The 10,091-nt window shown below is 41.8% G+C and overlaps 1 protein-coding gene across 6 annotated transcripts in view; it reads left to right on the forward strand.

The window, feature by feature from the left end:
* The first annotated feature begins 976 nt into the window (after window positions 1–976).
* Window positions 977–10,091, forward strand: part of Wdr33 (WD repeat domain 33) — a 96,926-nt gene continuing 87,811 nt past the window's right edge. For all 6 annotated transcript variants that reach the window (XM_010637643.3, XM_010637645.3, XM_033757140.1 and 3 more), the window contains exon 1: window positions 977–1,158. The gene's annotated coding sequence lies outside the window, so the exon portion shown is untranslated. The remainder of the gene's footprint in view (window positions 1,159–10,091) is intronic.

Genomic DNA, 10,091 nt, shown 5'->3' on the forward strand with positions numbered 1-10,091 from the left:
AAAAGAAATTAATTTGCTGTTTTTATTTTTTATTTATTTTTTTGGTACGGGGGATTGAACATGGGTCATTGCGCTTGGGAGGCAGGCAGGCAGTCTACTGCTTCATCTGAGAAGTGTCTATTCATTTCAGATACCCATTTTTGAATTGGGTGTTTTTCACTTTCCTGAGACTATCTTTAGGATAGATTTTGAGAAGAGTCTAATGTAATCAAAAGTAATAAATATTTTTAGAATTCCTTTTTTTTTTGGTACCGGGGGTTGACTTCAAGACCTTGCACATGAGAGGCAGGCCACCGCACCACTGAGCTAAATCCCTAGCCTTTGAGAATTCTTGTTTTTGATTTTTTGAGACAGGGTCTCACTATGTAGGTGAGACTGACCTGGAACTCACTAAGTACCCAGGCTGGTCTCGAACTCACAGAGATCCTCCTGCCTCAGCCTCTCAAGTGCTGGGATTACAGGCCTGGGCAACCATGCCCATCTCCTCTGCTTCACTGAGTTTACACTTACGTTTAGCAGAAAGTGTGAAATGGTTTCCCCAAGTGGTTGTACACTGAGGCTGTTATCTTAATTTGGCCGCCTGATTTAAGAGGCCAATCCAAAGGCACAACTGGCATCAGGCAAGGTGAGAACGGTAACTGTGCGCATGACTGTGACACATTTTTCATTATTCAGTTGAACACAGATTTAGCATGTTGGCACCACTTGACTCTTCCTGGGTTTGGCCAACCGGTTTACTGTAACAGTTACCTCTGGGAAAAAACGGCGTATCCGGGTAGCTCGCGAAGTAAAAATCAAGATCGCGAAGACCCTCGCCCCAGCCTTCCTCTGGCAGCATCTCGGTCGCCACCCGCCGGAACAAAGAGAGTACACCGCGAAGCCTCAGGCCGCCCCCGCCAAGCCCCGCCCCTCACCTAGGCACATGCGCAAACCGAGCCCTACGAAATCCCCGCGGCCCCGGCGCGCCTGACGTAGGGCCGTACGCTGGTGCGGGATGACGCAAGGGCGTGCGCTCGGTGGCTCATAGGGGAAGATGGCGGCTACACCTTTGGAGGAGAGGGATTGAAAGGGGAGGAGGACAGAGGCCACAAGAGAGACACTTCGACAGTGAAGACGAACGCTTCGCTCGCCGTTAGGAGCTCTGCTCGACGCCAGACGGTGAGTGCGGCGCAGGTGCGGGGCCGCTCGCTGCGGCCGACGGCGGCGCTCCGCCATTTTCAGGCTTGGCCGTTGCGCGCTTTCGGGGACTCGAGGGGCGCCTGGGGACAGGTCGCAGGGACCGCAGGACAGATCCTGGGAGGGCTGCTAGAGGCAGATTCGAGCTTTAGAGGAGAGGGCTGGAGGCTTGAGCCCGAATCGTGAAGGAGGGCCTGGTCAACCAAGGCCCTGCCTGGGGTCGGAGGCGGTGAGAAGACATCGGTGAGGCAGGCCACGGCTTCGCTGGAAGTTTGCAGGAGGAAGCGTGTCGAAACTGATTCGGGGCGCGAGTGGAAGGTTGGTCGGGAGTCGGACGGAGTGTGGCTTTGAGTGAGTTGCCGAAGGGGTCACGAGAAGTTAATGTGAAACCTGTGAAACAGTCGCTTTCTAAACAGTCGCTTTGTAAAACAAGCTTTCTAACCTTGGTCTTTAGGTTGAAAGGGGTGTTTGCTACGTGGAGAAAGGCCACGGCTTGACAGGCAAAAACCCTGCTCTTTTGGAATAGTTTGTGCTTCCTACAGATACCTATTTCATAAGCTTCTATTTTCAGTTATAAGTTGACTTGGAGAACAGATATTTAGCATCTTAGAAAGCATTACCTCTTTGATTTGAGCCTCTCTCCATTTGTTTCCCGGTCTGGCCTATAACTCTCGATTATCAGGGATTGATTACTGGTGCTCGCCACTGGGCCTGGCTGACTGCCGTTTTAAAGAAAAGTTGATGCCTCATTTTAAAAGTTGGCTTACATCATAATATGTTAGGGAGAAAAACAGTTATCTGTGTGGAGCTGTTGGCTTAATTTTTATCTTGTTAAAAAATACAAGTGTCGGGCTGGGGATTTAGCTCAGTGGTTTTGCCGCCTGCCTTTCAAGCGCAAGGTCCTGAGTTCGATCCTTGGTACCACCAACAAAACAAAACAAAACAAAACAAAACAAAACACAAAAAAACAAGTGCCGCGGGGCGTGGTGGCGCACTCCTGTAATCCCAGTATTCGGGAGACTGAGGCAGGAGGATCGCTGTGAGTTCGAGACCAGCCTGGGCTACATAGTGAGCTCCAGGTCAGTCTCAACTACATAGTGAGACCCTGTCTCAAAACACCAAAAACCAAAAACAAACAAGTGTCAAAAAAAAAAAAAAAACCAAGTGTCTTAACTTTGTTTGGGGGGAGGTACCCGAAATTGAACTCAGGACCATGCGCTTGCGAGGCAGGCAGCGGCACTACTCAGTTAAATCTCTGGCTCCTACAAGTGACTTAATTTTGCTATTCAGTTTTATTTATTTATTTAGGTACTGGGGATCGAACTTGGGACCTTGTGCTTGTGAGACAGGTGGCGGAACCATTGAGCTAAATCCCTGGCTATTCAGTTTTATCTAAACCTTTAACCATTTTTACTAAACACTTACAATGGTTATTCATATCTCTACTAAGTAATAAAAAGGCCATATACTTTTCAGAGTACTTTGAGGGGAAATGTTATGCGATTGTTTTGATTATTGCCACGTTGGAACTTTTGTTTGTTTTCCTTTTTTCTCCCAGTACCAGGGATGGAATTTAGGACCTTGCACTTGCAAGGCAGGTGAGGTGCCACTGAGCTAAAAATCCTCTCCTTTAAGCTAGTCTTAAATTTATAATGTACCTCAGGCTTGGCTCAAACTTGCATCAATCCTCCTGCCTCAGCCTCCCAAGTGCTGAGATAACAGGCCTGTGCCATAACTCCTGGCCTAAACTTTTATATATTGGAATAAGAAAGTAAGGTTACACTCAGTGATGAATGTCATCATATTGTATACCTACATTGTACCAGTAAACTTAATGAATAAAAAAAAAGTAAGGTTGCAGTAAAGCTCTTTTATTTATTTAGTTTTTTTTTTTTTTTTATAAAGACCGTCTGGCCTTGAACTTACTTTGTAGGCAGGGTGATCAGTAACTCCCTATCACAGGTGTGTGCTATTACCAAGGGCTTGAAGATCTGTAACAAAGATACTAATGGGGGGATTCCCTTATGAATGCATTTATGCGACCCCCTCCCACAAAAACTTTGAAATTTTACAAGTATTTTTAGGGAAAGTAGTATTAGTTGGAGCCCCCTGATTAATAATCTTCATTATCAAAGTATGTTTAATTAAATAACAGTTCCAAGCTGTCCTAATTTTCTACAAAACGTTCTAAGAATTTCATTTGTTTTGAAACTCCATAAAAATTTTTAATTTTATTTTGTTGTAACAGTTTCTTTGTTGCTGTAATATTGACTGACATTTTGCCTGACATCAGTTCTCTTTTTTGTTTTGTTTTCCTGAGGACAGCATTTCAGTATGTATTTCAGGCTGGCATTTAATTTGAAATACTCCTGCTCCAGCCTCTCAAATGCTGGGATTGCATTATGTGCTACCATTCCTGGCTAGAACCACAGTTTTAGTATTTACCGGTACAATGTTTTGTCTTTTTTTTTTTTTTTGTACCAGGGATTGAACTCAGGACTTTGCACTTTCGAGGCAGGTGGTGGAACCTCCTTGGCCCTATTTTGTCTTGTTTTTTTATACGGTATGTAGGGCCTCATACATGTTGGGCAAGTGCTCTCACTGAGCAACATTCTCAGCCTTTTTTTTTTTTCCTTCTGGTAGTGGGACCTTGCTGAAATACTGGGCTAGACTCATTTATAATCCTGCCTCAGCCTCCTGGGTAGCTGGGATTACAGGTGTGCACCATTGTATCTGGCCGTGGTTCAGGTTTAAAATTTTTTTTAATTTGAGCACTTTTTTTTTAAATAATCTTCCTCTCCATTGCAGACCATTTACAGTAGTTCTATTCACAGAAGCTTTTTGGTACTTTAGATGACATGACCCACATTATTCTTTTTCTGGTTCTTAAACATTTTAGTAATTTTCTGGTAGAGAAATTGACTTCATAAAGTTTGTGTTGTGCTTTATTTTCATAATTGGAGTGCTTATAAATCCCCAGAGCAGAGCTGGGTGATAATAGAAAGAGTGTCACATGTTTCAGCAGCAGACCAATCTAGGTTTGAATGTCGGGCTCTAAACTAAACTAGCTCACTGGTGCTGCACCTGCCTAGCACGCTCAAGGTTCTGAGTTCAATTTCCGGTTCCAAAACAAACAAACACAACAACTAAACTAGCTCTTTCTTTTTTTGTGCTGGAATTGTACCTAGGACCTCTGCATGTTAAGTGAATGCTTTACCATTGAGCAACACTCCCAGCCCTAAAACAGGATTTTTTTGTTTGTTTGTTTTTTGTTTTTTGAGACAGGGTCTCACTATGTACTTGAGACTGACCTGGAACTCACTATGTAGCCCAGGCTGGTCTCAACTCACAGTGATCCTCCTGTGTCAGCCTCCCCAAGTGCTGGGATTACAGGCGTGCTCCACCGCACCTGGCTAAAATAGGATTTTTTTGTTTTACGTCAGTTAGAGTCTCTTGAGCTTCAGTTTTCTTGAGTCACAGGTTTTGGTGTTTTGGTACTGGGGATAGAATTTGGGACCTTGCTTCTGCAGAGCAGGTGGTGGAATCACTGAGCGAAATCCCCGGCAAAGTAATTGTTGTTGTTGTTGTTGTTGTTGTTGTTGTTGTTGGGTACTGGGGATTGAACTCTGGTCCATGTGTGCTTGCAAGGCAGGTGCCGGGATCACTGAACTGAATCCCTGGCAGTTTTCTTTCTTTATAGTTTTTTTTTGGTTTTTTGAGGCAGGGTCTCACTACGTAGTTGAGACTGACCTAGAACTCACTATGTAGCCCAGGCTGGTCTCGAACTCACAGCAGTCCTCCTGCCTCAGCCTCCCGAGTGCTGGGATTACAGGCGTGCGCCAGCATGCCCAGCCTCTTTATAATGTTTTTTTGAGACAGGATCTTAGTATGTAGTTCAGGCTGGCCTTGAACTTACTGTGTAGCTCAGGCTGGCCTGGAATTCATGATGATCCTCCTGACTCAGCCTCCCAAGTGCTGGGATCACAGGCATGCACCACTATACCGAGCCCAGCTTCAGTTTTCTTATCTATTATAATGTTCAGTATAGCACTTGACTCAATGGTAAAAGTGTCTAAATGTATACTAGATGTTCAGTAAATTTCACTTTTTGTAAATCAGTAACTTGAAATTTCATTGGTGAAATCATTTTCAGTTTTTGTATTTGTTTTTTCTCGATACTGGGAATCAAACTCAGGACCTTGAGCCTCCAGGGAGGCCCGGTGCCACTGAGCTAAATTACCGGCTCTCATTTTTAGTTTTTAAACATTAATTCAGGTTATGTTTGTTGAAACCACTGGTAGTCTCATTCCTTGGGTAAATTAAGTACTCCTTTAGGTGTTATGAAAACATTTTGAGTATATTTCTAGTTAATGTATCTTGCTGTGTATCCTCTCTATGTTGTTAGGCCCCCACACACACTGGGAATGAAACTTAGGACTTTGTGTTTGCCAGAGGACATCCCCAGTCTTATGTTGTGAACTTTTTGAAGACATAAATTTTTATATTTTTGTATTCTCAAAATGTAGATGGTCTAAAACCTAGGCATTGTAAAAATTGAAGAACAGGGCTGGGGGTTTATCTCAGTGGCACCACACCTGCCTTGCAAGTGCAAGGACCTGAGTTTGATCTCCCCAGTGGGGTGGTGGGGAGGATCAAGAACAAATGAATTTTGTAGAAACAAAAATTCCTTCTTCACTCTGCTGGGATATATATTTCACACTGACCTGGTTTATTTATAGTTGCACCTCTCCTTTGGGTCTCACTGTGTAGTTCAGGGTGGCCTTGAACTCAGTGTTTCTCCTGCAAAAGCCTGAGTGCTGGGATTATAGGTGATACCACCAGACCTGGCATACAGTTTTCTGATTGTGTGTTTAGAATGTCATTTAACTTGGTAATCTTTGTTTCTTTTATCTCTTATAACTGAAATTCGATCTAGAGAGGCTTGATTAAATATTTTTGGCATAAAAACTCAATAGGTGATGATATGTGAATTGTATTGCATTAAACCAGGAAGGACAGAATGTGTTGTGAGTTGTTTGTTAGTAAGAAAGTATGTAATATTTAGGATTTTTTTGAAGTTTTTTTATTATTTTGGGAGAAGGTCTAAAGCTTTTATAAAAAATCTTTTTTTATATATTTTGTTAATTATATTAACTCGATAGAAATAAGAAGTTATAAGATTATGATTATAGCATATTTTGATCACTATCAGGGGAATAAATTTTAGGTAGGGAGTAATCATAAAAGTAATGTCGTCATTTCAGAATAAATATTTTGATCAAGGATGATTTAAACAAAGAATTTTTGTAAATAAGCCACAATCCCAATATAGTTCAGCAAATAGGAGATTGAAATTCCTCACGATGACTTGGCAGCCTGCAGTGTCTGTAGACCAAAGCATTTCACAAGAATGTCTAGTTTTCTTCTTCTTGAGATGCTCCCTTAATAGAGTAGTGGAGACTGCCAGATGTCAGTTTGCCCCAGTATTGACAATGCTGAGTTTTCTGGGTTAACATGGTATTGGCCACATTTCTTTATTGAAGGGTATGTTTTTCCCTTTCCAGTTATACTTGATCTGTGGAATGGTAACTTTGGCATTGAGTACCCTGTTTCAATTATTTCACCTATGACCATTACCTGAGACATTTTATTGAGAGGTTTCCTAATCTGTTTACTGTTTATGCTACTTTTTTGCTGTTTTCTTTGAAAAAAAAAGCTTTGGGGGCTGGGGTGTAGCTCAGTGGTATAGGGCTTACCTAGCATGTATGAAACCATAGATTCCATCCCCAGCTCTGCAAAACCAAAACAGACAAACAAAAAAATGAAATTAGGAAAAGCTAAAGGCTCTTAATGGCTGCGCTGAGTGTTCAACCAAGGGCTTCAGTACTAGTGTTATGGGGATCCCCTCCCTGTTTTGGGAGGGGAGAGACAGAGTCTCTCTCACTGTATAGTTCAGGTTGGCTTTAAATTCACTGTGTTGGGCAGATTGGCCTTGAGTTTGGCATGATCCTCCTGCTTTAGCCTCCAAGTGCTGGGATTACCAGGGTGTGCCACCATGCCCAGCTTTCCTTTTTTTTTCTTTCTTGATTTTTAAAGTTTTCCACTTCTCCAAGGTGCCCAGCTTTGATAGAAATTATATTTATAGACTAAGATTTAGGTACTAGGTGATGCGTGCATGAAGTGTGTTTGCTTGTAGGCCCTTGTGAGTGGCCAGGGCTAGAAACATGTTCTTCTTTTTTTTGGTACCTTATTCAATACCTTGTGCTTGCAAGACAGGCAGTGGCACCACTGAGCTAAATACCAGGCCCTGTTTTGTTTTCATAAACCATCAGTTTACATTGAATTTTAAATTGCAAAATCAAATTTATTTTGGGGATTTTTTGGGGGGAGGATTTCTTACACAAGAGATTCAGATTTATAGTGACCCTGCTAACTATGGTTTATTATTATTTTTTTCCCACCTTTGCTTTCCTCAGAATATAGCACTAAAAGCTGGTGATGTAGCTAAGTGGTAGAGTGGGTACCTAGAAAATACAGTGTGGAAATGAACAGAAAACTGTTAAAAAGTTACTTGAAATGACAATTTTCTGTTTATCTGATAACATTATTTATTTATTTTATTTTATTTTATTTTATTTTATTTTATTTTATTTTATTTTATTTTTTTGAGACAGGGTCTCACTATGTAGTTGAGGCTGACCTGGAACTCAGTATGTAGCCCAGGCTAGTCTCAAACTCACATCAGTCCTCCTGCCTCAGCCTCCCGAGTGCTGGGATTACAGGCATGCACCACCATGCCCAGCTAACATTTATTATTTTGATTATCAAGTATGACTGTTTTTGATTGTGTTCATGATTAGGGTATTTCTTGACTGTGTGAAACTCTCAATGCAATCTTCACTGCTGCAAAAAGTTAAATATTTACATGGCTTAAAATTTAATAGTAAAGTACTGTGTATGGAAAGAGTATTTAAGTCTTGCTTTTATTTCTGAGTACTCTGTCCTTATTATCACCTTTATTTCCCCGTTAGAAAAATGTTAGTGTACCGTATGTACCTGTGATCTTTGGTCTATCTTTTCTTTTTTGGTGTACTGGTGATTGAACCCAGGGAACTCCACCACTGAGCTTCATCTGGTGGCCACTCCTCACCATGCTAGGCAAGTGTTCTACTGCTTGCAGCCACCCACCCCCCATTTTTATTTGCTTTTTGAGATGAGGTCTCACTATTCAGTTCAGGTTGGCCCTGAGCAGCAGTCCTCCTGCCTCAGCCTCCCGAGTGCTGGGATTACAGGCATGTGCCACCACACCCAGCCAACCCTTTTTGTATTGAGATGGGGGTCTCCCCATGGGTTGCCTCTGCTGGCCTGGAGCTTTTGATCGTCTTGCCTCAAGCTTCCCAAACTGAGATTGTAACCTTGTCCACCCAGCTAATTTTTAAAAGATTTATAAAAAAGACACAGAAAAATTTACCATCCAAACTTTAAATAAAAAAAAAAATTAGTACATGTTTATAGGACATAATGACTACCTTCTTTGTGGGGAATTAGAACATGTGCACAGCACGTATTTTTTCATTCCCTTCCCTTCTCCTCCCGTCCCCTTATCTCTTGGTCCTCTTCCCTTTTGCAAAAGATCTATCTCTGCATTTCCTGATACCTGTCTTTTGCTCTTTAATGTAGGGTTTCTCATATAAGTGAAGCTATGCAATATCTAAAGCTTGTGTGCCTGGTTTATGTTGATTCACATTATGGTCTCCAGGTGTATCCATTTTCCTACAAATGACTCAAATTTATCCTTTTTTATACCATAGTATTCCATTGTACTCTTTACACATGCATCTGTTGTTGATGGATATAGAGGCTGCATCCAGGATTTAGCTGTTATGAGTTATAGTGTTATAAACATGGATAAGCATGGATCATTGTAATATGATGTTTAACTGTTTGTCCTTTATTTTTTATTTTTTTGGTGCCGGGGATCAAACTCGGGTCCTTGCGCTTGCAAGGCAGGCAGAGGAACCACTGAGCTAAATCCCCGGCCCATGTTTAACTGTTTTGGGAAGATATGTAGAAGGAGCATAGCTAGGTCTGATGGAATTTCTATTTTTAGGTTTTTGAGGAATCTCCATACTGATTTGCAAAATGGTTTGTACTAGTTTTAGGCTTGTTTTCTCTAGATATATGAGGAATGCTTTTGGTAGTTTGATTGGGATTCCATTAAATCTGATTTATCAGTTTTGGAAGTATGGCCATTTTAACATTGATTCTGCAAGTCTATCCATTCTGCCAACATTCTGCCTGCCCGCCCGCCTGCCTGCCCATTTGTCCCTCCTTTCCTCCCCTCCTCTCTCCCCTCCCTTGCCCCCTCTTCCCCCCCTCTTGTGTTTTTGAAACAGGGTCTTGCTGTGTAGTGCAGGGTGGCCTTGAACTCACTGCATAGCCTATGCTGGCCTCAAACTGGTGGTGATCTTTCTGCCTTAGCCTCCTAAGTTTAGGATTACAGGTATGTGCTACCATGCCTGATTGTCTATTTTTCTGGAGTCATATATTTTTTGTTACAGAGTTTTTTCAGTTCCTTGGTTAGGTTAATGCCTAAGTATGAAAAAATATTTTTTTTTTTTTGAGACAAGGTCTTGCTGTGTAATTCAGGCTGGCCTTGAACTCACTATGGCCTCAGACTTATAGTGATCCTCCTGCCTCAGCCTCCTGAGAGCTGGGTTCACAGGCGTATGCAACCATGCTGGGCCCTTTGACTTTTCTTGTTGCTATTGTGCCTCATTTCTTTCACAGTTCTTTATTGGTGTGCAGAAGCATTATTGATTTTTGTATGTTGATTTTTTTCTTTTAAATATTTATTAGTACGTTTGCCATACATGTGCTGCATGCTTACTTTTTTTTTTTTTTTTTTTTTTTTT

Source organism: Fukomys damarensis, unplaced genomic scaffold, assembly GCF_012274545.1.
Source record: "Fukomys damarensis isolate Sample0158 unplaced genomic scaffold, DMR_v1.0_HiC HiC_scaffold_29, whole genome shotgun sequence".
NCBI lineage: Eukaryota > Metazoa > Chordata > Mammalia > Rodentia > Bathyergidae > Fukomys > Fukomys damarensis.